The sequence below is a fragment of the Mastomys coucha genome, unplaced genomic scaffold, assembly GCF_008632895.1.
Source record: "Mastomys coucha isolate ucsf_1 unplaced genomic scaffold, UCSF_Mcou_1 pScaffold1, whole genome shotgun sequence".
NCBI classification, from domain to species: Eukaryota; Metazoa; Chordata; class Mammalia; order Rodentia; family Muridae; genus Mastomys; species Mastomys coucha.
Genome location: NW_022196891.1, coordinates 46593389 through 46619193, shown reverse-complemented (window position 1 = coordinate 46619193; position 25805 = coordinate 46593389). Strand labels below are relative to the sequence as shown.

Here is a 25805-nt window from a genome sequence, read left to right as displayed (position 1 = left end):
TTTTTCAAAGTAGCTGCTGAGGCCTCGTCTCGTATTTGAGAGAGCAAACAGTAGAGTGTTCCTGAGCTTGCAAGCAGTGGTGTTATAAACACGTGTATCAGGGATGCTGTTATTGTCTTGGCCCTAGGCAACCGAGGTGCTAACGCAAAACCTTCTAGTGACATCTTTCAAGGCTCAGCTACTTGAGAAATACAGGAAATTTACTCAGAGATAATTCTTTCTACTCAGAATTGCCTCAACACTGAGGCAATGGGCTTAGACTACAAACTGTCATCAGTGCATTTAAATTCCAACAGCATAAATATTTTCAAAACCCTGCAGTGCCTGGAAGTCCTTCTGTGAGATGAGTAATGGGGTTTGTGCCCATTGTGACAGAGTCACTAAAGTTGGACAGACATTCGCTGCACCAAATTTAGAGGGATCTTGGAGAGCAAAAAACAACTTGTGAAATTATTGCTGCAAGTGGATAGAAGGAATTAAGGCAACCTAATTCTTAATCCAACTGTTGGTGATCACGACTTAACGTGTAGCCATATTTTCTACAGTGGATTGTCATATTTATTTTAACCATGTGAAAACTTTTATTCATACTACGTAAACTTGTACTTTGTGATAGAATGGAGATTTTACTTTACTCCTGAATGGAAAAGGAGACTTTAAAAAGTGTAATGACATGAATTGCTAGGCATGGTGGCATGCGCCTTCGATCGCACGGAGGTGGAGGCCGGTAAGTCAGGAGTATAAAATCATCTGTTGCTAGCCAGTCCATTTTGAGTCCAGCCCAGGCTGCATGAGAGCCTGTCTCCTACATCAAAAAGAAATAAATTATGAAACCAGAACAAAAAAGTGCATCCCTCTTTGGTGTCTGCTTCGGGTCCTGCCTCCTGGTTTCGGCTTTGAACTCCTACTCTGACTTTTCTTCCTCATGGACTGCCATCGGGACTTGTATGCCCAAATAAACCATTCCCTTCGCAAGTTGCTTCTGGTCAGAAAATGTTATCCCAGCAATAGAGAGCAAACCGTGAGAGAAGAAGAAAGAAAAGAAGTGCTTTTTAAAAATATTGAAGATATTAATTAGGAGCTGAATGATGCAGTTGTAGGGAGGAAGGGGCAAGCTGGTGGCTGCTGTTGATATAGTGGAAGCCCTGCAGGCTTTCTAACCAGGCTACTTAGAATAACAGGGTCTCATGAATTCTCAGGATGCCTCTTTGCCTGGAGATTTGGCTTCCCTATGTGCCATAGGCTGACCTTGAACTCATATATGGTTTTGTTTCTACTTCTCACATGCTGGGATGACCCATGTGAGCTACGATGCTTGTGAGGGATACAATACTTTCTTCACACAGAAGTTATTATATGCTTCAAATTAAATTGTAGACTTGGGATTCTTCTTGATTTGTTGTTGTTTCTAAGTCGGAACTTATGTGTTCTATTCTTTGAAATGTCTTAAACAACTCAGAGGTTCTGAGTTTGGGGAGAAAAGCTTGAACAGGTTTTGCTTTTTAAAATTGTCCAACATTGTTCAAGTGTAAAATGTATATGCATTTTGTATTCGGGGTTTGTTTAAAACATCACCTTTTAAAGACTCTAAAAATACTCAACATAGTTCATTATCTTTTCAACTTCACTTTTAGTCCTTTGGAAAAAAGAGGAAGTTGTGACTGCTTAAGGGCAAGTAGCTCTCTCTCTTTCTCTCTCTCTCTCTCTCTCTCTCTCTCTCTCTCTCTCTCTCTCTCTCACACACACACACACACACACACACACACACACACAAACACACAGGCACATACACGCACACACATGCACGCACACATATCCCTCCAGGACCAGTTAGGTCACATGTTTTTGAAGCATATTTTCATGCACACCCCTAGGACCAGTTAGACTACAAGTTTTTAAAGCATCTTTTCTGACTTGAAAGTCCTGTTTCTGAAAATTAAACATATACATTTAGAACGTTAGTCTTCTCTCGAGGAGCTCGCTTGAATTCCACCTTAACAGAGACCAGCCCACTTCTTAGCCCCTCCTACCCGCGGGAGAGGACTTTCTTGAAGTCGGAACTGTGAAGGGCTCCAGGCTGACTGACACTGACAAGAGCTAGAAGGCACCGAGAAACCTGAGGATTCTCATTTAACTCTGGGAACTGTAAGCGATGCCTTTATTCTCCCTGCTTGCTTCCTCTTGCACTTTCCGTAGCTATCCGTAGAGAGCTTCCTAAGGAGGAAGGCAGCCACGCCGCGTGATAAAATCTCACTTCGTTCACTCATCTGCCTTTGGGAAAGGTTCACAAAGCAGCCTTCAGTTTCCTTCTAACTGATGAGGATTTGGTTTCCTGGGTGTAAGAGCAGATTGGAATAAAGGTATAGATTGTTTCCTCCAGCGGGTGCTGGGAAATTGACCCTTTATAGAGAAGTGAGTTGGCGCGCCTTTGTGTTCCACGTGATGTCATCTAGTGATTCCTGACTCCTGGATTTGAGTTGAACATTGCTTGTCAGTGAAGATGTTTAGGGACAGTTTGGTGACTCATTTAAATTTTAATTGATGAAAGAGTCATGTATGCAGAGAATTTCTAGGTATTTAGTGGGTTGCTGTGTGATGTGACAGACAATACTGAAAAACTTACCATGAACTAACAAGCATTGCCGCTCTCAGACTTTGGGTAACTTGTGACAGAAGATAAGGTCAAAATTTGTTTGGAAAATACTTTATCAAGTTGCATGCTTGAATTTTGAATGTAAATATCATTTTAGAACTGGGGTTCAAAAGATGGAAGGGGGAAAGGGACTTGGATTTGAAGTAAGTGACTTAACCTCTTTAAGTCTTCTACGATTTGTAATGATTTCAGCCTTAAAAATACATAATCATCACTTCAGACACTTGGATAAGAAAAATGCTCCTGATGTTGACACATGGTTTAAACTGCTTTCCCTGAAGGCCCATGGAGAGCATTAGAGATGTGCCACTTAGATTCTAGTATTAGATTTGGGATTCTAATTTGGGAAACGGGGATATATTTTGTGTTACTTCTGTTTGTTGGACACATTTAAAATTGCAGTCAGAGTGATTCACAGAGAATTTAATGAAATAAACACATCCAGCCTGAAATTATATCACAGATATAGTAAGACCAGTCTCTGTTTTCATTGAAAATTTAACTCAGAAAGAGTTAAATTTTAAATTAAGCAATAATTGTGAAATGCATAGAGAAGTTTAATAATGGTCTTCTCTCAAAGTTTTACAAAACTTCCTCAAAGGAAAACATATTTTATGGGAAGAGATACTTTCATTTATAGGTTTTAAAATAGCATTTCATATTTTATTTATTTATTTATTTATTTATTTTGGTTTTTTGAGACAGGGATTCTCTGTGTAGCCCTGGCTGTCCTGGAACTCACTGTGCAGATCAGGCTGGCCTCAAACTCAGAAATTCTCCTGCCTCTGTCTCCCAAGTGCTGGGATTAAAGGTGTGTGCCACCACTGCCTGGCTCATATTTATTTTTAAATAGAAAAAAATAAAATTATGAAACACATGTCTTAGCCTCTGATAAGGTTCATGGCAGAGAGGTAAACTGGCCTGCCTTTAACCCTCATCTTTCCTAGTGCTGCTACTTAGAAAGCAGAGTCCTGAAGCTGATTGCCTGATTGTTTAAATATTAATAAACATGCTCGAGGAGTTAAAAAAAAAAAGGAAGACGAAAGCTGCCGTGTGTTTTTTCTCCCTTACTGGCATGTCCCCACATTCCCTCACTGTACACCGTCATGATGGTAAACTATATATATACATGTATATATGTGTGTGTGTGTGTGTGTGTGTGTGTGTGCGCGTGTGAGTCGGAGCTGTCACACTGTCATACTGAGCATCTCAAGGGACACTTGTTCACTGATAGGAACTCCAAGCTCCCTACTACCATGAATAGAACCACTCCCTAGAAAGCCAGTGACCTAGATTCTAGACTCAATTCCAACAATAATCTTCATGAAATATTAGGCCTATCGTTGTCTTCAACATTTGATGAGTCTTTTTGTTTAAACACAATAAACATAATGGAGAAATAGATGCAAGTTTTTGATTGGACCTTGACATATATCTATATATTCTACTTTTGTCCTAACATTCTGAATTGTATTTCCCAGATTGATCATGTGTTTTAATATTATTTTTTATTACAAGATAATTCACACCCATTGTCAAAAATCTTGTTAAATAATAGAAAAATTGCAAAGAACAAAATAAAATATATATACTTATTCTCCTCTAAGGAGTTAATTACTTTTAAATGACCTTTGTCTATTTATTTACTCCTTTAGTATTTATTGATTACCTAGCTTGCATTAACACATAGAAAAAGAATCATTAATTTATGCTTTTATACATTTTTCTTTATACTATATAATCTACTCATAAACTCACAAATTTAGGAGTTGGATTTTATATGTCATTCTCCCCTGATATATGATTTTATTAAAACATCATTTTGTAATAATTGTGACTCTGTATTCATCCATATTTTTAGCAAATACTATTAAGTCTCTACTCTGGGTCATAGATCATGTAGGGGATGATAATCTATGAACTAAAGACTATGACTCTTACTATGAGCTGTCTTCAGTCTGCGGGTGTGTTGAACTGACCAATCATAAATTATTGAGTATTTAGATTGATTGTAAATATTAATCTAGAACCGTTATATGAGTTTGTATAGCTCAGGATGATTCAGCCTTACAAGTGCATTTCTAGATAGCAATGAGATCATAAACCACCTAGTTACTTAATCTCCATATTGTTTTTTTTAGCTGTAAAATAGGAATAAAAATAAAATTCAGCATGCTGACAGTTCTTAAAATATTTAACCAAATGCCACTGAGTACTAGTTAATCTTCGACATTTTGCTTTGGAAGAGTGTATCCATCCTTAAGGAGCTTGAGTTAGACTAAGTAGCTTAAGTATTGGAGTTTGCCTAATAAAACATTGAATGGTATCCTACAGAATAAACAGAGAATCCAGTCATTCAGACAGCTACTTCAGGAAGAGCTACCTTATTTACAAGTATATCTCTTTCTTAACCACGTTTGGCAAATGTTCGAATGGTTACTTAGAAGGGTGTGTCTGATGTGACTTTAACATTTTTTTCCCTCAGTGTTAACTTTCAGCCTAGCAAATCTGATTGACTATAGCTCATATTATCAAACATCTTTTAGAATCCTCATAGATTATGGAGCCTTGAGGGTCTTAATGATATAGATGTAATTCCAAAGTAGAAATAGAAATCCTGTAGACACTCTTCCTCATCTTGTACGTACTTTGTCTCAGTGTTTTATGGAACTTCCCTTCACAAAGGATGGGAATGCACAGGAACGTGAGAGCAAATCATAATTCTCACAGACTCATAGTTCACCAAAATTGAGGAAATGCAGAGAATTCTGAGAAGATGCCTCAAGACTTCTGTAGCATCTTCCACAGCCCTGGAGACATCCAGGCTTGCTTAAGAGAAAGTAGGGCAAAGGCCAAGAGCTGGTCATGTGATGGTTGGCAATAAGAAAGTCTGTAAAAAGAATGCCCACCTTTGTCAATAATCAGCTTTGACCAACTCATCATCTTCTACATCCTGACTATTAAGGTAACAAAGCTGGGGAACAGATCATGATTCTGGGGTTCTTTTTAAAAGAGAAGGCAGCCAGCAGAGAAGGTATTCTTCTGATCTTGTGATACCATCACCTGTGTGTGTGTGTGTGTGTGTGTGTGTGTGTGTGTGTGTGTGTGTGTATGTATTTGTGTGTGTGTGTATTTGTGTGTGTGTGTGTATGTGTGTGTGTATTTGTGTGTGTGTAGTGTGTATTTGTGTGTGTGTATGTGTGTGTGTATTTGTGTGTGTGTATGTGTGTGTGTATTTGTGTGTGTGTGTGTGTGTTTTGCAGGTGGGCTGCAGCATGTTTTTTCTGCTCTTGATGTGTAGACCTCAGTTAGAGTTTTACTGTCGCTGACTTAATCCACTCAGAGCAATCTTTAAATACAGTCTCCTTCTCTTAAACAAATGTAAATAACTCAGTGCTGACCATAAGCAGTTTTGAAAACCTGCACTACCAGTTTAATCACTTAATTAATTCAAATGTTTTTAGTGAAACTCAACAAACGCTGGTTGAGTGAGCTGGGATTAAAAGACAGTAGACAAGGCAGACCTTATCTTTCTTTTCTCATTAACAAGCGCAGCTGTGGAAAAGTTGCTTAGTCTTCCACTCCTGTGCTTGGCCTTGGAGTCTACAGGCAACTTTAGCTCTTTTAAGTAAAGTGTAAGTTTGGAGTTAGCAGAAGGTGTACCTAATATGTCTAATTTTTGCATTCTTATCAAATATAGAAAACTCGTGTGTCCACAAAACTCAACTTATATTTTCTTGCTCATTTGTTTGTGTTTATGAACTATTTTGCAATCATTTAGTTTGAAGAAAAATGAGATCTATTATTATCTCCTATTTATAAAAGAAATGTTTTATAGGAAGGCTACATAAGAACTTCATTCTTAACTGAGGCTGGTAGCAAAGGCAGGTAATCCCAGCTACTGGGGAAACTGACACAGGAGCTTAACAAGTTCAAGGCATACCTGGGCTACACATTAAGTTCTTTTGCTTGTCAAGCATTTACTAAACTGTAGATTCTGTCCCCAGTATTGAAATAGAAAAAAACAAACACCACAACAGAACAGAAAATTCCATTCATTTTTTTTTTTTTTTGGTTTTGTTGATGTTGTTGTTGATAACTGAATTAGCAGAGCAGTCACTGCTGTTGACATTTACAGATATGAAAAGAGAAATTTGGGGGGAAAAAAATCAAATCACTCTCTGTACCGTCTGTGCCAAGCTTATGTCCATGGCATCCACCTGATGTACTTTGTATACTTTTTATTGGAGCAGCCAAGTTGTTCATAGACTCTGTTCTTGATGTGCCTTATTTGTGGTTGTTTTCGTTCTCCAGCTGGGGTTAACAGAGAAACTTTAAGGGGCGGCTCAGTAGCACAGTGCATGGTCCCAAAGCCCAGCCCCACAGCAGCTCAATTGCTCTGCCCTGCCGCCTGATCACTGTTTGGCAGGACACTGCACCGACATCGCAGAATGACTGAAAAGATGAATTGCAGATTTGTAATTTCAGGGTTTTTGAACTACTGAGTATTTTATATAGGCACATAGTGCTTTCAGGAAAATAAGGCATATGATATTTTATCAAACCTTAAAATAGACATATTAAAGACTTTTTTCTATGAATCATGATAAGAAATACTTATTTCACCAAAGGATTTGCATCCAGGTGGCAACAGAGAAGTTTTTCAGACTATTTGGAGTCTTAAGGTTCCTTCAGTCTCTGACCGTGCTGGACGGCATAAAGCATTCACATTCACCATTTGAAGGACAAAGTAAGAAGTTTACTTTTACTAGCAATCTAGAAGCTTCCAGTCAAGAGGACAGATGCTTCTTCTCAGGGCTTATACACTTCAGTTATTGACTATTCTCAGTATGTCTGCGTATGCATGACTTGGCCTTAAGTACCAGCTGAGGCCTGGCTGTTGGGTGCAACTCGCCTCTAGAAACTGTAGGTCAGCAAAGAGCTTCGGCATTTCAGCGAGTGAATTGGCACACTTCCTACTTGCACCACTCTTCACACCCACAGCTTTGAAAAGATAAGCAGGTTGAATGCAGTCTATAGAAGCAGCGAACTGGTTGTTAACCCCTGGGTGAGAGATATTTCCTTGTTGGATTCACAGATCTGTAGTTTCGGAAGATACTGCCTGTCTGGGCTCATCTATGAGAAGAAAAAGTGTGTCTTAAATTTTCAGGTTCTGATGTTTATTTATGGAAGCAAAAAGGCAATTGATTCTGTGGATTTTTTTTTACCTGTATTTTATGCAATATTTTGAAAGCATTGAGGGAAGTAATTTAGAGCAATTATGTTAGAGTTTATAAAAAAAATCAACTTGGAGGAAAATGCATTAAGATGTATAATGCATCTTACATGTATATACATGTAAGATGTACATGTATAATGACACAGATCATTATATATAGACTTTCATCTATAATTATGATGTCTTATTAAACATCAGCTATTTACTGTATCCATATAACCTCAAATAGCTTTCGATATCCTTTTCATCCCATTGTCATAAAGAAGAGAGAGATGATTTAAAATCAACTTAGTTTAAGAACACAGATTAAAAAATAAAAACCTGGCAGTTTTGTAATTCATGGAAGAGCATTTTACTCTCACTATACAATGCACATGCCCAAATAACATCCTCTAAATATTGGTAGAGTCCTGATTCTCAGAAGGTACAATTTTACGAAGATTTGTTGTAGCAAAAATTATAATTTAATTTCTTTTATATCAATTATAATACATCTCTTTAAATCAAGGGTATAGATGCATGCCTAATATTCCAGGCAGGTAAATCAGAAATTGAAGGATTACCTAGGATACAGAGTGAGTTCAAGGCTTGCCTGGTCAATTTAATGAGGTCATGACTCACAGTGAATAGTGAAACAATAGAGATAGGACATATCTCAGTGGTAGTGTATTTGCTGAATTTATGCAAGACCCTACTATCAAAACTAAAAAATAAATATTAAAAAAGGTTTAATTTAAAGCTACTAAACAGCTATTATGATCTATTACTTATATTTATTTCCTGAGTTAGCAACAACCAGGGATTTAAATTTGAAATATGTAAACATTTACAATATGTAAACAGAACTCCCCCCTCCTTTGCATTGTCTACAGTGATGCCTCGCTCTTGTCAATGACAAATGATGAAATGGTCAACTTGAGAAGACTCTGAGGGGTGAGAGGCCATGAGCTTGAGGTGCATAGAACAAGGGTAGCACAGCTCACATGGGCTTCTGGCGGAGGACAGCATTTGTAATCAAACCTGCAAAGAAGCAACCATAAAATCAGAGGAGAAAACAGGGACATGTGGGAGCTCCTGAGGAAATGTAAGGTGGGTAGGATGAGGATGGAGCATTGGCTTCTATGTTAGAGAAGGTGGAGGCTGTTCCTAATCTCTCCCAGTTCAGTCTCAGGGCAGTGATGGAGACAGACTAGAGAAGAAAGCAGAAGTGGGATAGAGATACTGGAAGCAGAGGACAGGGCAGATCTGCATACAGCCAGGAAAGGCTCCTTTCCAGACGGAGCAGGGACTGGTAGAGACTATGGTGCGTTGTCCATCCAATGATCGGATTGAAGCCAATGTTTGATGATTCAGGAGAGAAAATCTTTGCCATCAGAGTAGAGTCCTTGAGGGGGTAAGGAGGTAAGAATCTCCCATTCAGAGCCATTGTGCAGCAGGCCTATCCAGGGGTTGGAAGGCTGTCTCTTCAGCAAGGCATCATCACATGTAGGACAGTCCTAAGCTAAGAGAGAATAGGAGGTCCTGGAGGGTGAGGAGGAAGTCAAGTCACTTCCGTGAGTGGGGATGCCCCTTCAGGTTCTCAGGATGGGAATCTAAAATACAACCATGGCTTGGTTGGGTGATAATCTCTGTAGCAGTTGATTTTAGAGTGAGTGTGTCTTCTGTTTTACTTTTTTTGTTCTAAAAAGGAGAAGGAACAAAAGAAGAAAGGGAGAAAGAAAGAAAGAAAGAAAGGAGGGAGGAAGAATTGAAAATCTTGAAAATGAAACAGTGTATTCAGTAAAACAAACAGCCAAATAATACCAAATCTTAAACATAAAACATCTCAAATAAAAATACGTAGAAATCCAGGAACGTTTAGGACTCAGGTCCTTTAATGCAAGTTAGTAACTGGCAGGGTGTGTCACACTTTGGCTTGGTTTCCAGTAGACAGGAATGGAGCCTTTGTTCTTCTCAAACCCCTGTTGGATTCATGCCTCTCCCTGTCCATGTTAGGTCTGCTTCTACACTTCATCGACTCTCAATGACTTTTGACCTGTTCCAAGAGCCGGCCTGTTCTGGAGTCTGTTTTCTTCATGTACCGATTGATAGAACTGCTGCTGAAGTTGATTTGAGTTCTGAGTTCTGTTTGTCTCCTCCCTGGATCCTGCAGGTTCCCTAGTGATGTCCTTGGGTCCCATTTGAAGTGCACAGGCAGCCTTTTGTCTACCACTCCAGTTTCAGAGGGACAATTAAACATCTTATTATCTGAAGACAGGCATTTTAGGCTAGAACTCAGTATTTAGACCACTCTGGAGCCTCAGCTCCCTTCTGCTGGAATTACAGGTGTGTGTGTGTCATAACACCTGGTCCTCAGAGTGTGGGTGTATCTGATATGATAGTATAGAATTTGATTACACTGATGGAATTCTACAGTACAGGGTTAGGAATGAACAGAAGAGTCCCTGCTTGTCTTGTGTGAGACTCTGGGGTCTATTCCTAGTACCACCAAAAGCAAATCCAAACTGAACCGTTATCATATTATACTTGAGACCATTAGTAATAAAACAATAATCAAAAAGAGTGCAGTTTTCAACCTGACTTTTTTCTTTCCCTTCCTTCCTTCCTTCCTTCCTTCCTTCCTTCCTTCCTTCCTTCCTTCCTTCCTTTCTTTCTTTCTTTTTTCCTCCCTCCCTTTCTTTCTTTCCTTCCTTCCTTCCTTCCTTCCTTTATTTCTTTCCTTCCTCCTTCCTTCCTTTCTTTCTTTCTTCCTTCCTCCTTCCTTCCTTTCTTTCTTTCTTCCTTCCTTCCTTTATTTCCTTCCTTCCTCCTTCCTTCCTTTTTCTTTCTTCCTTCCTTCCTTCCTTCCTTCCTTCCTTCCTTTCTTTCTTTCTTTCTTTATTTTTATTTGAAAGTCGCTTCCTTTGCTTCTTTTTCAAGCACCAGAGTCTTAGGGAACAGCCGGCTATCATAAGCAAATTATGGCTTCTTCCTACCCATGACAAAAGCAATATTATTGAAATATTGACTCATAGATTTCTTCAAAGCTATAAATAAATCACATTTTTTAAAAGTCCATTAGCCATTTTCATAAATTCTCTGTACATAAAAGAGCCTTACTTCTGAATTAATTAGAACCTAAGTCTGAGAGGCTCAAGCTGTCCAGCATGTAAGAGGAGTGGACACTCAGCCAAAGGCTGTGAAATTCTCTCTGGCCTTGCTGTGAATAGCTGTACTGCCCCATGCTTCAGAGCTCCTTCCCTTCCCCCCTTTCTCTCTCCTTCCCTCCCCCTTTCATGAGAGTCATGAAATGGAAAGTCACTGTATGCTTCCCTCCTGGTTCTGCCCATGTTCCTTAGGTTATGGTTTAGTTAACAGTCAGCCAACTTCCTATTTTTTTTTTTAAAGTATTGGTAGAAGCTGAACTGAGACCTGAGACCCTACGGATTTGATTAAGATCTTTGGTACAAGTTTCTAACTCAGGCACAAAGGTGGAGGAAATATACAGCTGATATTTGGAGGAAATGATAGTAACTTTAATCATCTAATTCAATCCATCTTTGTATAATATTCAAGGTGTAATACAAGAGCTTTATGGTGCCAGCAAAGACAATGACACAGGGAGAATTCATTTTCTGTCATTTTACTCAATATACTTCTGCCACAGTACTGTGCCCCATTATGATGATTTCCATTTATAACCTGATGGTTTTATTAAATGGATTTAACTTCAGGCTGTATTGAGGACTTCCTTCCTAACCTTCACTAGACTGCCACCAGGTACCACAACCAAAAAGTGACTAATTACCATTGAGAATACTTCTCTCAAGTACAAACTTTATTTTTACAGACACCTTAATCATGCCGAAGACTGGGTTTGTTTCTCATTTCAAAAGGGAATTGCCATTCATAGTATCTAGAAACAGATTTTTAAGATTTCTGACATCTGAGAAGGAAATTGTGTCCTCAAATCCTTTATCCACGTTGCACAATCCTGGACCCTCGGGGCTTGTGTTCTCAGGTCTAATGGTTAAACTTCCTCATGGTGCCTAGACAGCTATGTGAAGTGCTCCCCCAAGTTTCATATCCTCCCTTATACTTTCTAGTTCAATTGTTCCATTTAAAGATCCTGTTGACATCACATTTTAAAGTACAAACAAGGCCAGTATCCCAAATTTCCAAAATAATTGCTAATCCGTGATCAAAAAGCCAAACACAGAAACTCATTTAGAATGAAAATGGCTCCCAGGAGACAGTTCTTCTCCTCAGATGGACTTCCAGAAGGCTTTGTCTGGACTTTGTCTTAGAGAAAATATGGGGCTTTCCCTGAGGGGCAAGCTTTAGTAAATTACGTGTAGAAAAAAAAAAAAAAAAAAAAAAAAAACCAAAACCAAAACCCCAAACCTATCAGTGAAAGACCCAGTGGATCCTACTGTGAAACACAAGGATTCCCAAAGATCCCTGTTTGCAACTTCCAGTCTGCAGAGAACATACAGCCTTGGCTTCAAAGCACATCTGACTTCTTGCTACGTTGTGCCACTTTGTTAGATGTGTTTTAAAGGGTTGACACTGACTGAATAACCTCAGTTTCTATGAGGGGGAAAGGCAGAACAATCTACTCTATATTTTCTAAAACTGAATGCTGACTGTTTTCCAGCCATCATTATCATGTTATTTCGCTACTGGTCTGATTAACAAAAGTTTTTTTTTCTTTTAAAACAATCTGTGAAGTATTTATAAGCCAACAGCTTATAACTGTAGTTCAAATATAGAAAAGCATAAAAGAAAGCCGGGCGGTGGTGGCGTACACCTTTAATCCCAGCACTTGGGAGACTGAGGCAGGCGGATTTCTGAGTTCGAGGCCAGCCTGGTCTACAGAGTGAGTTCCAGGACAGCCAGAGCTACACAGAGAAACCCTGTCTCGAAAAACAAAAAAACAAACAAACAAACAAACAAAAAAACCATAAAAGATGAAACAATGAATTCATCTTTCATCTGTAACATGGGGAAACTCAGCTACTACTTTTTCTCCAGTTCATTCATGGAGTCTACTCTAGAGCACCAAATTAGCCACTTGGTCAGAAACCTACTGGCCAAGCTAAAATGCATGCACTTATTTCATTTTAATTTTGATTAATTTAAAAAATCTTTAATGTATACACTGGAGTATAAAAAGTGTGAAATGAAGGTCCAGCTGTCCCCTAGCTAGGCTAGCTTGTCTGGACTTGTCTCTTAGGCTGCTCCTTATAAACTTGATGAACAATGATGGCTGGTGCGATAAGAGTATTTCCTCTAACTTCAAAATTTTGCAACCCCGGCATGGGCACTTGCTTAGGTAAAAAGATGGAAAATAACAGCCGACATGAATGTCAGAAAGAGCATGAGGACATTGTCTGGGGACTGCGATGGTTTGCTTTGTTTGTAATTCACGGTGAACTGGGCTGGCCAGTTTGCTTACTCTGAAATGCACAGGTTTCCCTAAGTGAGTGTTTCCTCCTGGCAAGGAGGAAAACCCTCCCGGGAGGGAGGGACGGAGGCGGTAACGAGTGTTTATTGATGTGGAATGCTGAGGGCTGTGCACTGGAGCTTGCTGCATGGTCAGGTCTGGTGGCTGCCCCAGGAAAATGGTGAGTGCCGCCTTTCAACCAAAACTCTGGCTCAGCATGGGACTCAAAACAGCTAGGCTTCTCCATTCATTTCATGCCTTGCTCAGCTAGGCTTCTCCATTCATTTCATGCCTTGCTCAGCAATTAACACATGGGTATCCACAGTCCCTTCCTCATTGCTGGGTTCTGGATTGCTATGCCTATGTTATTGAACTGTGTTTTAAAGCGATGATTAGTTTAAAAAAAAATCAGTCAGATGGACCATCATCCAGCCAGCCTGATGTTCTAACAGAAAATTTGAACACACGGAGATACATGGGGCATTTGGGAAGAGACATCTGGGGACTGAGTGAGAAGACCGGCATCTGTATAGAATGAGGAGTCCTGAAGACACAAATGTGCAGTGCTTTGATTTTGGATTTTCACTTTTTAGAACTGTAAGAAAATGAATGATTGTCACAAATCTGTAGTCTTCCTTCCTTCCTTCCTTCCTTCCTTCCTTCCTTCCTTCCTTCATTCCTTTCTTTCTTTCTTTCTTTCTTTCTTTCTTTCTTTCTTTCTTTCTTTCTTTCTTTCTTTCTCTCTTCCTCTCTCTCTTTCTCTCTTCCTCTTTCTTTCTTCCTCTTTCTCTCTTTCCTTCTCTGTTTCTCTTTCTTCCTCTTTCTGTCTCTTTCTTTTTCTTTCTTCCTTCCTTCCTTCCTTCCTTCCTTCCTTTCTTTCTTTCTTTCCTTCTTTTTCTCTCTTTCTCTCTCTCTTCCTCTTTCTTTCTTCCTCTCTTTCTCTCTTTCCTTCTCTGTTTCTCTTTCTTCCTCTTTCTCTCTTTCTCTCTCTCTTCCTCTTCCTCTCTTTCTCTCTTTCCTTCTCTGTTTCTCTCTTCCTCTTTCTCTTTCTCTTTCTTTCTTTCTTTCTTTCTCTTTCTTTCTTTCTTTCTCTCTCTCTTTCTTTCTTTTTTTCTTTCTTTCAGACATGACATTTCCGGCATGTCTCTAAGGCTTTCTAATATCTCATTTATTCCTGGGCAATTTCCAAATGTTTCTGGATATTGACTTTTAAAAATCATTTATTTTGTGAGCACATGTGTATATAGATATTTCTTGTGTTCAACAGCTGTATGTGCTCACTCTCTTCTCTGTTTCTGTCTCTCTGTCTCTCTCTCATCCCTCTCTCTCTCTCTCCCTCTCTGTATGTATGTATGTATGTATGTATGTATGTATGTATGTATGTGAGTGTGTGTATGTGAATTTAGGTCAGAGTACAGCTTAGGAGAGTTAGTTTTCTTCCTTCTGCCATGTGGGTCTTAGTTATTGAACTCAAGTCATCAGGATTGGCAGCAAGTGCCTTTTCTCACTGAGTCATCTTGCTTGCCCTTTAGAATCTTGTTTGCCATGTCAGAATGATATGGAAAGAAAGAATTGCTACCAAACAGGTCAGAATTCTAGGGCGGGCTTAGTCCTGTTAATGTTTCATCTTACTTTGGAGAGATGTTTTACACAGTTTGGATGTAGGAGTTGTCAATTTGACCAGTCATTCAGCCTTCTAAACCCATTTTGTTTTATCTCAAAATTGTGAATAATAATTACTATCTTGTTAAGAAAAATAAATGAGGTAGTATGTATACATTACTTAACAAAGAACCTGGAAAATGATTAACAAGTGTGTATTTAATCTTACTATAACTTGTTATGCTGTGTTCCGTTGATATCCCTGGGAGGCCTGCTCTTTTCTTAAGGGAAACAGAGGAGTGGATTGGAGGTAGAGGGGAGGCAGAGAGGGGAACTGTGGGTGGGGGAGTGGAGGGGGAAAACTGTGGTCAGGATGTATTTATTGTATGAGAGAAGAATTAACAGAGAAGAATAAAAAAGTTCAAGATATTTAAGTAGATATCAAGTGAAATCAATTTGATCGATCACATATCTATCACAAAAATAAAGTTTAATATGAAAAAAATTAGTACTGAAACAAGCAACTGCTTAGATATCTAGGAGTTTATTGTTCTAGTTTCTAGGAACAGAGAATTCTCTTATGTGAATTGGCAGTGCATGGCTCACTTATATCCTGGGCAGTTTTTTCCAATATACCATGAAAAGTCATCATTTGTTTATTTGTGTTTTTACCAAGAGTAGTTGAATAATTGCTCCTGGTCCAAAGTGAGACCATGGGGATGGAGGCAGAGCTCTCCTTGTGCTGATCAGAGTTAGGGCCACTACTGTGTCATGAAGTACACAGCTTGTGCTGAGCTATTATGTAGAAACACAAGGGTTCGAGCTAGTAAATATATCAAGAGTGCTTCCTCAAAAAGCATTTATGCAGAACACCGAATGGCAGGCAGACAGCTCCAGGGAGAGCCACAGCTGACCGAGCATCTTTAGCACCGAGTCTTTCCCTAACATTTCCTTGTCATCTCCCTGTGTATTTTCCTACTTTGTGCTTCTCTGAAGCCCTATTTTGGGCCAGTAGGCTGTTTGTTGGCCGGTGTGTGCTCTGTATGCTGTTGTGGGTTTAGAGTGAGCTTTAGGAAGGCACTTGTGAGTGATTAGGAAGAAGCATTAGAGACCTCAGAGAGAAACCAGGGAGGGAAAAAAATAAATCAGCTCCGAAGGAAGAGCATGAGTTCCAGAGTATAGCATCAGGTGCCTCATTGTGATGTGTTGGGTAGGCTCTGCAGTTATGTGCCTGGGCCAAGAACACACCTAGCTGATAACCTGTGTCTCCAAGACTGGGAATGGGGGTTTACATGTTTGAGTGAACAAGGAAGCTCTCAGGCTTTCTGTGCTAAAGTAACGTGGCTTGTGGGACATTTCTTATACATGCCTTTTTAACTACCTTTTTATTCATTTGTTTTGAGACAGGGTTTTATTATGTAGTCCTGGCTTACCTGGAACACATTACATAGACCAGGCTATCCTCTAACTCAGAGACCTACTAGTCTCTGCCTCCTGAGTGATGAGATTAAAGGCATGTGCCACCACCATGCCTGGTACGTTTACTGTTTTAAATTCTATTGCTCATTTTTCTCTCTGTCTGTAGGATAGAAAGTTTTGGTTAGCTCTAGTTTAAAAAGGAGAAGCATCATTCACACCATTCAAGAACAGAACTTGAGTAATACCTGAGTGGTTGTGCATGTCTAGGGAAGGTGCTGATAGGACCTAGAGCCAAGTTTCTTTTTGTTTCCAGAGCACCTGCTTATCCATCATAATGGAGACAACCTTGGCTCTAGCCAGCATCAGACAAGCCAGTGGCCCAGGCTTTTTACTTTTTAAAGTCCTAGTTGAGTCAAAATGTAAGCACTTCATATTTTCTACAAAAAACTCAATGTTAACCATTCAAAAAGCACAAGATACTTATAAGAATTGCTCAACAAACTGGCCAACTTCAGACTTCTTAGAACTCCCCATAGAGCCAAACACCTCCTATAGAGTTGAGGCAACTTGAGAAAGCATAAATTTTATAAACAGCAATGCATTATTTTATTCATTTCATTGGATTGTGGTTGGAGTTGACATACATTTGCTCATTTTATCCAATGAATCTACAACAGAATACATAGGGGGTCAAGACAGGAGAGCAAGCTCTATTTGGCTCTGGTTGGGAAGGTGGGGCTATGTTGTGAAAGCTCATGTCACTACCCAGGAAATGTAATTCCTGTCCTTCTTGTCACCAGATGCCAGGGCTCTAATTATACCATGCTCTCCCTGTATTACATCATCCTCTGCAGAGGGACAGAAGTGACAAAGCACTTCAGGGCAGATTTTTTTGTTTTTATTCACTTTTTCTGAGAAGCCTGTGTCAGTCCCAACATCACTAAATGGGTTTTGGTCACAGCACACAATATTAATCACTTATCGAAAGCCAACAGAAGCAAGTGTGTGTTGGGAAGTGTATCCCAATCCTGAGTATTCCAGAGGTTTCTAATTATAGGGCATGGGGGTAGGAGGTGGGGATGAAGAAAAGACCAAGACCAAACAAAAAACAAAAACTCAACATCTCCCCCGCCCCCAAACCAATGAAACCATGAGGTTCATATTTGTTACAGCAGGCTTGCAAGATAGTCTTTACACAGGAAGACGGGTTGTTTAGCCTAATTAGAAGAATGAGGGAAAACCTTCCGTTTTATGAACAGTCATAAGAGTTGTGCAACTTAGTGTAGTAAGGCTTCCAGGACTGAGCTAATTGTGGGGGTCAAGGCATTTTCCTCGTGTTTACTATGGATAGCTGGGTAGAGATGTCTTCCTACCACAGAAACCTAAGATATCTGCTGCCAGTTACTGTCAGTCACGGGAGGGGGGAAAGTAGTTTGAGAGGGAGCCGATTCCTAACCAGAACTCCATAAGTGCACTCACTGACAATAACTACGCATGAGTTTGTCCCGAGGAAAATTGACTGTATCCTAACCCGATTCCCTGAGGACTGCTTCATTCCCTGGAGTGAAAACTGTACATAGAAATGAGGTCTATTGACATTTCTTTTTTTTTGAGACACAGTCTCACTCTGTAGCCTTGGCTGACTTTGAACTCAGGTTTACCTTCCTTTGATTCCAGAGCCCTGGGATGAAGGTCATGCATCACCACAGCCCCTCCATAACATGCATTGTATTTTAAAATAAATTCGAGATAATTAAGATAAGAAATCCTTAAAGTGCTATACAGAGTTCTCGTGTGCCTTTTACTAAGGTTCTCCATTGTAGGGAACCAAAGCCTCACCAAAGCCAGGACACTAACACTGGGACAGTAGTGTAAACAGGCTATAATGGAGAGTAGTACACTAACATTGAGACAGTAGTGTAAATAGGCCATAATGGAGAGTAGTACAGACATTGTTTATATGTTTACAAGTTCTTGAAAGCCATTGACTTTTGACTGGAGGACAGATATATATGTACATGAATTTGCTGTTTTGTTTTTTGAGAACATTTCTTACTATGTAGTTGTTCTTTATTATTTTTTTTTCATTTGTGTGTGCATTTATTTTTATTTACTTATATTTTTAGGTTTTTATTAGCATGTTCCATGATGTGTTTTACTGTGATATTTTCAAACACATTTATAATACATTTTGACTACATTCACACCTCATTACCCTTGGTTTGTTCCCACTTTTGCTGATTCCTTTCCTTTTTTTGACTATTCTATGCACACTCGCGCACGTGCACGCACACACCCACACCCATGCCTTCATGGTTTATTGGTTTCTGATTTATTTCCTTGGGAACCAATGAAATTCATTAGAGTTACAGCATAGGTGATTTAATAGGTTATTTACAAAAGCATGAACAACTGACCAGTGGCTCTACCAATCAAGAAAATGTTTCTCTCCTTTAGCACCCACTAAGTTTATTCTAGGTCTCCAGAGAGACACTGGGGCTCCTAACATCATCCTATTCCAGGACACGATATTGCACATCCCATCTTGTTCATGTCCTGTGATGGTGATCATGGATGCTGAGAGTTCAGGAGGATGATGACCCTGTCATGTCCAAATGACAGACTCCACACCATTCTACTCCCTTTTCCCAGCTTTTAAATTCTTTCCATCCTCTGGTCTACAGTGTTCCTTGAGCCTCTGGGCAAGTGACATAGATGACTGCATTTAGGGATGCCTTATTCTGAGCATTTTGACTAGTTATGAGTCTATACAGAAACCTCTACACACTTTGACCAAAACTGACACCAGCACTGTTTATGGGCAGAAGCATAAATATTTGTAAGGCAATTTGGCAAACCATATCTATCTCTATCTCATCTCTATATCTATATCTATCCTATCTACGTTTATCTCTACCTCTACCTCTACCTCTGTCTCTGTCTCTATCTCTATCTCTATCTCTATCACAAACCCAAATACCCAAAAGCAAGCCAGGGTATCATCCCCAGTAAGGCCTGCGACTTCACCAACCATTGACTTTAGATCACATTTTTATATCAGACATGAATTCCTTCTTGTGGAGTAGACCTCAGTTCCAATTGGAAAGTAATTTGTTAACTCACAAGTCATGCCAATGTTGCCTCCTTTTGCCTTGCAGGTTGGTACTACAACATACAGGATCCATAGCTAAGAATGTTGATGATAATTATTCCCTAGCAGCCCGAGAGCCTGCATAGTATCTGTGAAAACTATGAAAACTGGCTAGCCGGGAGGAAGAACCACTTCCAGCTCGAGTTGAGTTGAGTTGAGTTGAGTTGAGTTGAGTTGAGTTGAGAGTCCTGTATGCCGTGCCTTAAGCAATAGAGTCTTAGGAGTTACTCCTGACAGGCAACCAGCAGCAGATACAGTCGCTCTCAGAGTTCTCTCTGGCCAGGTTGATCTTGAACCTAAAATCCTCCTGACACAGCCTACCAAGTGCTGGGATTATAGACATGTGACGCCTCATCTGTTTTCACATTTATTGTTGATAAAGTTAGGGTTGTCATTGTGGTTTCGGTTCACCTGCATCCCCTTTCTCTAGTTACTTATTTTTAATCATCTGCTCCCTGTACTTGGTAGCTACATTCTGGTGATCCCTTTTGTTTGTTTGTTTGTTTGTTTGTTTCATTTGGCCTGGTGGTTCATTTAAATAATTTTCTTAATATTTCAGTGATATTTGAATGAGTTTGTTGGCAGTTCTAGGAATGAAGCTGTATGTATTAATTTATTACAGTCTCCTTCATGTGAGTAATAAGTTATTCTTGTAAAATAGTCTTTCCATTTAGTTGTAGTACTTCTTTACTTATTTGGCTATTGCTGTTACATGTATTATATCTGCAAGTGTTATAAATCATGTTTCTATAAACCCCATCCTTCTATAATATGTAGAGATAAAACTAAAACATATTGAGTCTGGTATTCTTCATATTCAGACCATCTGTTGTCTTTTCCTTACTCCAATGTAGCTACATCTCTCTCTCTCTCTCTTTCTCTCTCTCTCTATCTAATGAGATCAGATACACAGCCTTTTAAAGTCAGCTAAGTGTAATTTTATCATCATATGGCATGATAAATATAAGAAAACATTTATTAATATTTAAAAGTTATATTTAAGTTTATTGGTTTCTTTACCTCTGTTGTATAGACTTGGGTTATTGTTATTGTCTACTGTTACTTCCTGTCAACCTGAAGAACTTTCTTTACTAAGTCTTGTCTCCCTCCCTCCCTCCCTCCCTCCTCCTTTCCTCTCTCCCTCCCTCTGTCCCTCCCTCCATTCCTCTCTCCTTCCTTGTTCTGACCCCAAGGTCTCATGCATGTTAGTAAGTGTTCTAACACTAAGCTTTACTTCCTGTCCTTTAATAATTTTTAATTAATGTTAAGTTAGCACGCAAAGTAATGGGTTTCATCATAGCATCTTCACTTATGAGTCATTATGCTTTGGCCTCATTAGTCCTCTTCCTAGTATTACTTCCCAGCTGCTTCTCTTTTCTCTATCAGCTAATATTCCCTTTGCTTTCCTATTATCTGTATTCCATAACCTCCCTTAATGGTCCCTTCTTTCCCTTTGCTGATAAGCATTCTAGTTTCTTGATATCAAACATACCCTTATAAACACACACACACACACACACACACACACACTTTTAGATTTAGTTTCTGCATCTTTTACTAGTTTATTTAGTATTTATCTCATAACAGATTCTCCCTGTATTTACTGCTGTGGCAATGTGTTTAAATGCAATGAAAAGTTCTGTTTCCCTGCTGTTGTAGATCCCAGCACAACTTAGGGTGGCTCACAACCACCTGTAAACCCAACTCGGGGGCACCTGTACTTAAACATGCACATAATCTCACACAGACATAAACACAATTCCAATTTAATGTAATAAATAATGCCAAAACAGATTAAAAAAAAACCCACGATCAACAGAATAGGCCATTATGCTGATATTCTGTCTGCTCCTATTTCTGAAAGAATTTGGTGGTTCTGTTTTTCCCAGTGTACAGCTTGATGTTTTCTGTACTTTGAACATGTGGTCCCACTGCCTGCAGGGTGGTGTTGGTTCCAATGAGAAGCCATTTGTTGATCTTTGGTTATCTCATGCATGAGCAACTGTTATTTTCCTGCTCTTAAAATTATTCTTTATTTCAACCTGAATTTCACCAGGTTGGCTATGTGTCTAGACACCAGTCTTCCTTGTATTAGTTATCCCACTTGGAGGAACTGAGCTTTATTGATACGTTTTAAAAGCAGGATCAGGGGAATTTCAGCCAATTATTTGCTGCCATTTTTTTTTCTTTTTCTCTTTCTCCTTGGAAAGTTTTGGTGTATGATTCACACTGTTTTTGTTGTCCTTTTTATTATTTATTTGTTTGTTTTCAAAGTCTTGCTATGTTTAATTACATTTATTTATTTAGAGTGTTTTTGTGCGTGCTTGCCAAGGAGCTTGTGTGGAGAATGTCAGAGGACAATGTGCAGGAGCGGTTCTTTCTTCCACCGGTAGGGGTCCTGGGGTCTGAACCCAGGTCTTCAAGCTTGGTGGCAGTCACCTCTACCAGCCGAGCTCTCTTACTGGCCTTCTTCTGATGACTTCTGAAAATGAAATTCTAGATTGCATACCAAGGTGTAAATTGTACATGATGCTGTCTTTTGATTCTGAAATGTTCTATGGGTCAGTTGTTGCTACTGTTGAGTTGTTCTAGTGACAGTCCTCAACTTATTCACAGGTGTGCTCTATAGTGGTGAGGCTCAGGAGTGTTTGCTCAGGTTACCTCCCCCGCCCCTAGACTTGCTTTTACTTTCTGTGTTGTTTCCCTAAGGTTCTTCCTGGGTAAGCATGGCTTAGTTGTCAGCCAGTGCTTGGGCAAAGGTTTACTTAGAGATCATAAACAAGTAGTACCTCTCTGCTGTGACATCTGTCTTGCAAGTGGCTTGAAGAGTGCTTCCTAAATTCAAGCACTTTACAAGTCCCTGCCTATGTTTTTCTCTCTGCCTTTAGGACCCTCACATGGCATAACCTTGTTCACACTCTTTCAGCACATCAGGAATACGCTGGACCTCACCAAGGTTTTTCTCCATCAACCTTTCTCCGTCTGTTGTGTTGGAGATTGTATCTGGAGCCTCACACATTATTCCTTTTGCCATATTTAATTTTCTGGCTGGTCTATTGTCTGGTTTTGTTGCTTGCCCCAGGCAGTGTGGTTCACATTATAGTGGAAGATGTATCTGGTGTTTGCTTCTGAGATCTTTGCTTTCTCTGACAACCTCTGGGGTGTGGAATTTTCCATATTCTGTCCAGTACCAAGCAGCAAGGCAGCAGAGATATGCATTCTCAAGGCTGCACTGTCTTACTAGTTAGAATTTCCTGCTGAGAAACCAGGGAGGGCAGGAATGACTCCTTCTCAAAATGCCAAGGTCTTCATTCTCCCTGGTTCTGGGCGTATTGCAAGATATGTTCAGATGTTCTTCCGAAGAGTTGTTAATTGATTATTTATGACATTTCTACTTCGTTGGGGTTTCTATAGCAAGAACTTTTCAAATTCTTTTCTCTGCTGTTCTGGAAGTTTGTCTAGCTTGACAATCAACCTTCAAATGGAACTTTTAGCCAAGATGACAACATATTTTTGTATGATTAAAAAAAATACTAAAACTGGGTTATTGGTGTACTTTCTATACTGTGTATGGTTTTGTTGTTGTTTTTGATGTTGTTTGGTGGGTTGGTTTTTGATTTGATTTTGAGATCGGGTCTCATGTATCACAAACTGACCTCAAACGCATGTAGCTGAAGATGACCATGAACTCCTGATGCTCCTGTCTCTCCCTCCCTAGTGCTGGGATACAGATATGCATCATTAGCTTATTTGGTTCTGGGGACTGGACTATAGATATGAGGTGACTATTTGATTTCCTACTGTGACTTCCCCTCAATGCTGGGCTGGAGTCTATGATTGTAAACCAAATAAACCTTTTCCACCTCTAAATTGCTTTTTTTTTTTGTAAGTACGTTTTGCCACAGAAAAAGGAATTTAAAAATGGAGCAGAAATATTAGACCTAGGGAAGGGAGATGGAAAGTCAGTAACCTAGTTTTCTCTTCTTGCAATAGTCTCTGCTTTCCATTCTAAATAGACCTGGCATCTAAATCCATGAATTCATTACTTTGGTTCATTGCAAAAGTTACCGGAAAACTTCTAAGGCAGCCTGAAGTTTCATGAGACTTGGAAAAAGTTTAGACCTGGGTGGAATTAAAGGAGACAAGAAAAAGGAAGTTGTTCTAGGACTCAAGGATTAATGCCATGACTCATGTTTGTCTAATATCTGGTTATCTTGTAGTTCTTAACCCTGTAGCTTTAGAGAGGTGGAGTCAAGGAGAGATGGGGGTGGATTTAATAATATTGGTTGGATCTAAGTACATTGTATGCATATATGAAATTACCGCAGAATAATGTAAACATTTAAGAAAGAATATTAGTTGGATACTTAACCTGTTAACTATCTCAAACACATTTCCTGCCAGGGAAGTTTCTGTCCAGGTCTGGCTGGAGGATGTGGTTTTGGCTGATAGTTGGACGGTGAACACAGTAGTTGTGAATGGAGTTACTGGATGGGAAAAGAGGAAATAAAGTTGCTGACAGCAGGCTTTGGTCCCCAGCAACAGATTTCCTCTAAATGAAGAGTCATCTCAGTTCTTGTGGAATTTTCCTTCTTCCTCTTTTTATTTTTTTAAAATACAGGCTCATTTATAGCATCTTTTTGCTGTTAAATATAGTTAGGCGTGAACAGGGGGACCCTTGAAAGGGTGTTATTGTGAGAACTTCCTATATGCTCGCTATTCTTCCTGATTCTGTCCATCATCCATCATCCATTGAGCACATCATCCATCATCCATTGAGCACATCTTTACCTTGAACCTGCTGTGTTGTAGGCACCGGGCTATGCACACAGAACAGCTGCAAGGCAAGGTGAACACGCTCATTGACTTTCTATATCTGGCTTTAGCTCCATAAAGCAAGGCAGATATGTTGGAAGGGGAATTAAAGGCTTGAAGAAGTATAAACTACAAACCAAATCAGACATGCTCTGAAGGTCACCGAAGCTGAATTCTGAAGCTTAGGTCTGTTTTAGCTGGTGTACAAGTGCTGCCTACCAAGGCCAGCAGGACCTAAAACTATTTCCTTTGTAACCTCACCGCCAACCATTTTTGCTCTTGGTTTTTATTTAGCAGCCACAGGACCTCTCTCACTTCCTCCACATGCCTGCTGGAAACATTATCTTCTAAGTCCACTTGCTCACCCTCCATGGCCAACCCCTCTCCAGAGCCTAGCTTTAGGAGACACTTGCCTTTTCCTGCTGCATTATTTATTTTCTGATTACCCTGTAGAATATAAGTTCCTACGAAGATGAGCAGCTATTTCAATTGTTGCTTTACCTCTGGGATCTTGGAATATGATTGATAAGACAGTAGCTAAATGTTCTACTGGAATATTTGTTAAATAAGTGGATGGACAAAGGAAGTAGGTTACATTTTTGTGCTTGAGAGAACATCCTACATTTGGAGAGAGGAAAGATAATATGCATGGTTGTAAACAGGAAAAAAGGGGAGAAATGGGATGAGAATGGGGATATAGATGAAAGTCTAATTTTGAAGTCTTTTAGATCAGTGTTTGTCAAACTATGTTAAGTCATGAAACGATTTTGCTGGAGTGCTCTTAGCATTCAATCAAATGGGACAATACATGCACTGCACCTTGCTCCTAGTAAATGTATCACTTTAAGCTCACTTCCATATTTAATTTATACATGTATGTGTACACATGTATATTATGGTATGGCAGAAAAAAGTTTTCTTATTTTACCTTGAAGTAAGTAAGTATAAAAGAATCATTTACTGATCAAGTGGAGAATATCTGGTTTTCTGCTATAAAATGAAAGGACTGATAAAAACTATTTTCACAGAGGAGGTAGATTTCAAGGTGCCCTCCCATCAAAAGATATCAATCCTAGGAAGTGATCCTGCGTTTAGTAACGTAGAAGCGTTAGGTCTTGTGCAGCGCTATGTTGTTCTTGGCTATGTGTACAACCTCTAGGTTTCTGGGAGGCAGGGGCTCTGCCCTGTTTTCTGTATCTGCTGCCTAACATATGCTCGTACTCAGCAATGACATAGGTGTTGCATGAATGAACAGATTATTCTATAGAGACATGTTTATGTTTTTCTAAAGCTGCAGTTTGTGAATTGAATAACTATAGATGTCTCCTAGCCACACACATACAAGGCAAGAATTCTACCACGGAATGACACCATAGCCTGCCTACAGCTTTTAACATGAATAATTTGGGTGAGACTACCAGTCATAACCCACTTTACTTCCATAGATTCCAATACTGTATACTATAACAATAAAAACCAAAACAAGATTAAAAAAAGCAAA

General features: G+C 39.4%; 1 protein-coding gene across 1 annotated transcript in view; it reads left to right on the top strand.

Annotated features, from left to right (window-relative positions):
- Positions 1 to 1893: 1893 nt before the first annotated feature.
- Positions 1894 to 25805, top strand: part of Pla2g4a (phospholipase A2 group IVA) — a 143209-nt gene continuing 119297 nt past the window's right edge. Inside the window, exon 1 of the mRNA XM_031384460.1 lies at positions 1894 to 2145. The gene's annotated coding sequence lies outside the window, so the exon portion shown is untranslated. The remainder of the gene's footprint in view (positions 2146 to 25805) is intronic.